Source organism: Cajanus cajan, chromosome 8 (genome assembly GCF_000230855.2).
Source record: "Cajanus cajan strain Asha chromosome 8, NIPB_CcT2T_4, whole genome shotgun sequence".
NCBI classification, from domain to species: Eukaryota; Viridiplantae; Streptophyta; class Magnoliopsida; order Fabales; family Fabaceae; genus Cajanus; species Cajanus cajan.
The window spans coordinates 48,174,328-48,181,626 of NC_138524.1; positions in this window are offsets into that span (position 1 = coordinate 48,174,328).

The following is a 7,299-nucleotide window of genomic DNA, read 5'->3' on the forward strand; positions in this document are numbered from 1 at the left end:
CATTTCACCCATACTAGTGTGTTGCCCGATCGGAGATTGGGCTCCCACCTTTGTATCGTGTGGAATGTTGTTGATAGTATATCTTCCTCATCCTCCGATCTCTGTTTTATTTGATTTTCACTCAGTCCTGTTATGAGGACCATGTCGTCTCAGAGATATCTCAATCTTACCTCATCCTTTTCATTTAGCAGGCTTGCCACTTTTAGCTTGTCATACAGTGTGAGATCCTTCAAGAATCCGACCCAACTGTTTTCCAACCATTCTTTATTCACCTCTGGTGTGTTGAAGCTCCTCCCCTGCCATGTTATCTGATGTTGTTTATTCTTCTATCTCCACTGCCACACACAAGACTTTCCTGTTTCTCCCCCAGTCACTACTTGGGCGTAAGTACGTCGTTTTGTTGGTGTCGTTTTGTTGGTGAATTTGAATATTGAATTTGTTTGAGTTTATATATATAGAGAGCATATCAAGTGAGAGGGAATTTATTATGAGAGATGAGAGGGTTAAAATATAACCCTTAGATTAATCAAGTGAGAGAAAATTTTGGGTTTAATCAAGTGAGAGAAAATTAATCTAAAAGTTATATTTTAACCCTCTCATCTCTCATAATAAATTCCCTCTCACTTGATATGCTCTATATATATATATATATATATATATATATATATATATATATATTTGTTTGCTTTAATTATTAACAACAGATAATTATAAATTATATATTATTAGTAATAATATTTATTTATAACTATCAGTGATATTATGATTTTGATATAAAAAATAATTTATTTTTTTCCTACCGAATATTTTATGATACTATTACAATTTCTTGTATTAATGTGTTATTATTATATGATATTGAAAAAGATTTTGATGGACGAGTTTAGAAGAAATAAATACTGAAAATATTTTCACTCTATATACATGAAAATGTTTTTATTTTTTTAAAGTAAAATTTGATAGAAATATATTTTATATTAATATTTTATATTTTTTGTAAAATTTTTAAATCAGTTTTATTTTTAAATTAATATTTTTAATTAATATAACAAATTTACATGGATTTTTTATATAGTTTTTTAAAATATATTTTAGGAGAATAATTTTATTTAACAAATATATTTTAAGAAATTAATTTGATTAATGTTATAGATTTTAATTAATTTAATTTAGTTATTTTTGTGGATTTTTTTTTAAAAAATAGATAATTCTTTTATTTGTTGACATAAAATTTTGTTATTTTTATTCAATTTTTTTTTCTCAATTTATCATATAAATGTTTTATTAATTATAAAGATGCAGAACTTTTTTTCATATATATATTAGTATAAATATAATAATATATTTTTATGAAAAATTGAATAAATCGAAATGAAAAAAAACCAATATGACAATATATTAGTTTATTTGGCGGTTTTTTAAAGTAAGCAATAGATAATAGATATTAAATTGTATAATCAAAAGAAGCTTTATTTCCTAATTCAAATGCATATACATCAGAAACGGTATATTTATAACATACAATAAATCTATAACATATAATTGTTATAAAAGGAAGAAAAAGTAGAGACAAGAAACAAGATAGTATGAGATGGAGAAAAGAATCTGATTGGTATATTCTCTTTGGGAGAAGAGTAACCTATTTATAAGTACATGTGGTAACTGAACAATTACACAATAAAGGGAATAATACATAACGGACATATAAATGGTAATGATTGATAATGAATATTGGAATTCACTAATTAAGCTACTAATTATTATTCATAACACTCCCCCTTGGATGTCCAATATTTAGAATGTGTCTCGTTAAAACCTTACTAGGAAAAACCCTGTGGGATAAAAACCTAGTGAAGGAAAAAGAGAACATCATTCATAAATATTTATTTCTCCCCCTCATGCATACAATCTTTAAGACGAAGGAGTCCAATCTTGTGTATCAACTGTTTAAAAACTTTTCTTGGAAGTGACTTTGTAAAGAGATCTGCTAGGTTGTCACTTGAGCGGACTTGTTGAACATTTATATCACCATTCCTTTGAAGATCATGAGTAAAAAAGAATTTAGGTAGAATATGCTTTGTTCTATCTCCCTTTATGTATCCATCTTTCAATTGTGCAATACATGCAGCATTATCTTCATATATAACTGTCGATGTCATTTTTCCAGAAGATAAACCACAAGTTTCCCGTATGTGTTGAATCACAGATCTTAGCCAAACACATTCACGACTTGCCTCATGTAATGCTAAAATTTCAGCATGGTTAGATGAAGTGGCTGATATGGTTTGTTTTACAGATCGCCATGAAATGGCTGTACCACCACTTGTGAACAAATATCCTGTTTGTGATTTACCATTATGAGGATCCGACAAATAACGTGCGTCTGCATAACCATTTAGTTCTGGTTTGGAAATATTTGAATATAATAACCCCATGTCCATTGTACCTCTAAGATAACGAAGTATTTGTTTAACTCCATACCAATGTCTTCGTGTAGGTGAAGAACTATATCTTGCTAACAAATTAACAGCAAATGCTATATCAGGTCGTGTATAATTAGCAAGGTACATTAGTGCTCCTATAGCACTATGATATGGTACTTCAGGACCAAGTATTTCTTCATCCTTTTCTTGGGGTCTAAATGGATCTTTATTAACATCTAAAGATCTTACAACCATGGGAGTGCACAATGGATGTGATTTGTCCATATAAAACCTTTTAAGCACCTTTGTTATATAAGCTTCTTGATGTACAAGAATTCCATTTTCTAAGTATTCAACTTGCAATCCTAGACAAAACTTTGTCCTTCCTAGATCCTTCATTTCAAATTTTTTCTTTAAGCAATCTATTGCTTTTGAAAGCTCTTCAGGAGTTCCAATAATGTTTATGTCATCTACATAAACTACAATTATGGTAAATCCATTTTGAGATCTTTTAATAAATATACACGGACAAATTGGATCATTTTTATATCCTTCTTGTAACAAGTATTCACTTAGTCGATTATACCACATACGACCTGATTGTTTTAGCCCATATAGGGACTTATTTAATTTAATCGAATAATCTTCTCTAGAAATTGCATTATCAGGCAAATTAAATCCTTCTAGGAGTTTCATATAAATGTCAGCATCAAGAGAGCCATATAAATATGTTGTAACTACATCCATTAGATGTAAATTAAGTTTTTCATGTACAACCAAACTAATTAAATATCGAAAAGTTTTTGCATCCACTACAGGTGAATCTCTCTTCAAAATCAATATCGGGTCTTTGTGAAAAACCTTGAGCAACTAGTCTTGCTTTGTATCTCACAATTTCACCATTTTCATTTCGTTTTTTGCATAAAAACTCATTTGTATCCAATTGGTTTTACACCTTTTGGTGTACGTAGTACCGGTCCAAAAACTTTTTGTTTAGCAAGTGAGTCTAATTCTACCTCAATTGCATCTTTCCATTTTGGCCAATCATTTCTTTGTCGACAATCGTTGATGGACTTTGGTTCTTGATCCTCAATATCATTTATTTCATTTAACACTATATTATATGCAAATACATCATCAATATTGACATTGTTTCGATTCCATTGTGACACCCTTACTACCCCAACACATATATTGTAATAATGAAAACTTAACAAAAACAATTTCTCTATTTCGGTAAAAGGGTTCACATGAGAATCTTCAAAATTATTCTTCAATAACCACAACGATAAAAATGAAACGTGAGAGTTTACAAATGATTTTCAAAAATAATATTTACAATTCTAATTCCATATAACAATCTATGTCCTAAAGAAAATCCCCTGCCCCGATGTCACAATATCAGAGCATAACCACAACTCAACCGTTAGCATTCTAGATGTCACTCGTAGTCGGATCTTCCTCACCTAAAATATCCACAAATCGCACGGTGAGAAAAGAAAACATCTATATATATAGCACATAAGAAAACACAACATATTATCTCATTATAACTTAATATTCATAAATATTTCAACATATCGTATTTCAATCAATCATACATCGTCATCACGTCATAATTCTCAACACACCAATCATCACAAATCTTGCACTTCACACTATGCCAAGGTCACGCTACCCATTTAACAATCTCAGGCCGTGCTCACCCCTGATATAACACTGTGTCAAGGTCACGTTATCCCTATCCCAGGGCCGTGCTCACCCTTGACATGTTAACCAAGGTCACGATACCCACGTAACAATCCAGAGCCGTGCTCACCCCTGATATAACACTGTGCCAAGGTCACGTTATCCCTATTCCAGGGCCGTGCTCACCCCTGACATGTTAACCAAGGTCACGATACTCATGTAACAATCCAGAGCCGTGCTCACCGCTGATATAACACTGTGCCAAGGTCACGTTATCCCTAACCTAGGGTCGTGCTCACCCCTACCATGTTAACCAAGGTCACGATACTCATGTAACAATCTCGATTCGTGCTCACCCCTGGTCATAGGTGTGAAGAACCACAATCACATCTCATTCACATCCACATTCACATTCACATCCACATCCACATCCATATCCACATCCACATCCACATCCACATCCACATCTCAATTCCACAATACATACACAATCCACACAAAATGGTGATTCACATACCCCTCAAGTAATTCATCATCTAGATCATCAAATAATATAACAATAACATTCATAAACTAATATAACAAACAACAGAATTATCAATTTAATATAATTTTAACGTAAACAGTAAAATCCCCAATTGTTCCAAAACCTAACTTACAGGCACTTTTCTATAATTTTGTTATCTCTCCCAGAGCATCATTTTTACAAGTTAAACATATATTCGTAATCCTAAATATATATAGAATCACATAAGATAATTAATTCTCCAAACATAAATAATTATAAAATTATTCATAACCCTAAGGGCTCTTCCTCTACCCAATTTCCTCATGTAACTCTACATATAAATAATCTCCTTTTCCCCCGTACCTGGATAAATAGGAACTCGGGCAGAACCTCCTCTTTTTCCTTAAATAAGGATCGGAACTAAAACTGGAGCAGAACCTCATCCTCTGAGTTCCCCTTGGTCTTCAGAGAGAAGAAGAGGAACGAAAGAGAGAACAGAAGAGAAGAGAGAGTGAGAATGAGAGGTGTGTAGAAATGAGAGGATTTGAGGCCTATTTATAGGATTTTTCGCCCACCTACCACTACGGCCCGTTCCAAAATCGGAACGGCCCGTTCTGGGCCCTTTAAACCTACGTAAAATTTTTAACTGGAACGGCCTGTTCCCAAACCAGAACGGCCCGTTCTCAAACCCAGCAGAACGGCCCGTTCTAATTCCAGAACGGCCCGTTGTCCAAACCAGAACGGCCCGTTTGCTTCTACAATTTTGGCCATACTCACTATTCCAGAACGGCCCATTTCAAAATTGAAACGGCCCGTTCTGGGCCACGAATTGGGCCTTTGGCCCACGAAAAATGGGCTGTTACAATACTCCCCTCCTTTAAGAAATTTCGTCCCCAAAATTTTTGTAATGGTAGACTTCTCTCTTCTTACTTTCTATTCCTTATGCAACCTCACTACGTTACTGATATACAACTCTATCAATTTTATCAAAGGATTTCTAAGGGTAAGACATATAAACTTGGCGAGTCTATCCACTGAAACACAAATAAAATTAATCTCTTAAGCGTCTTAGACAAACCTACCACTGAGGTCTATCCACTCACCATCTCACTTCCAAAATGGAGCGTCTAAGTGCTACAAAATTCTTAAAGATTTCTAGTATGCTAACCACAAGTATACAATTGCTTTACTCCTCTCTTCATCTTAGGTCACTACACTTCCGCTGCGCTACTCTGATACATCGTAGTAGCTCTTAAATGAATGCTAAGAGTACTCTTATGTTCTTTTTCTAAGATCATCCATTAATTCACTAGTCACTTTCAACATAATCAATTCAATGCTCCTAAGGATAATCTCACACACCAAGCATAAGTCTTTAAATTCTTCAATCAAATCTAATCCTTAAATCATCAAGAATGACATATCAGAGGTTATCATAATCAAGGCATCTGCCACAATATTAGTTTTACTTCTATGATCATTTCTAAAGATCAAGCACCTAAGCGTAAGTTCACTAGGTATACATATCAGATCTCTAATTTCACCACTCCATCTACACCTAAGTCAAATTCTTATCCATCACCTTATCCTATAGCGTCATATCTTGTCCACAAAGTTATGCCTCTCCAATTTCCTTCAACAATCCATTCATTACTCAAGTCATACTTAGTCTCACACTACTAAGGGTAACCTTATAAGCCAAACTTAAATCTCTAATTTGAGCCAAAAGGATTCATCTCTCTAATCATAAGGAAATATAAATATAAAGGTTTCCTACACAAAACATCGGTCACCACAATGACTTTACTCAAATAACAACTAAGTTTGAAATATTAGTCCTCTAGAAAGTTAAACTATCTCTTTTGTCTAATAATTAACTCCTTCAGTCAACCAATAATTAAGGCTCTAATTATCAATAAATACCTCAAGCTTAGATTCATATAGGCAGTATCTCTAAATATTACAACTGCTAACTTAAAAAATCATAGGTAAGGTAATTCCTCTAATGAGTTTTCAATTTCCTAGAATCATAAGCTACTACCTTTCCTTCTTGCATCAACACTCCACCCAAACCTATCTTAGAAACATCAACCCATACCACAAAAGGCTTACTAAGATTGGCCAATGCTCACACTAGTGCACTAGTCAATCTTTCCTTAAGAATTTGGAAACTACTTTCACACTTACTATCTCACACAAAAATAACACTCTTCTTACTCAATTTGCTCAAAGGTAGTGCTATCTTAGAAAGTTACTCAATCAATATCCAACAACAATGAGCTAATCCAAGACACTCATAACCTCGCTAATAGACTCAAGTATCTCTCACTTAAGCACAACTTCTATCTTAGATAGATCTACGTTTTACCTCCACAAGAAATTACATGGCTTAGAAAACTCTTCTTATACAACCAAAATTCATACTTAGATAACTTAGCCTAAAGCTATCTTGGATAAATCCTCACTCTTAATTCCAATTTGATGATAGCACACCTTAAGGTCAACCTTACTGAACACCCGCTAATTGATCCATAAGGTCATCTATCCTCATATCAACATACATGCATATCAAATCATATTAGAATACCTATTTAAACCTTTATATATATCATTCCCAATCATATATATGAATCTATCACTATTTTACACCATATAACATGTGCATGAACTTAACTTTAC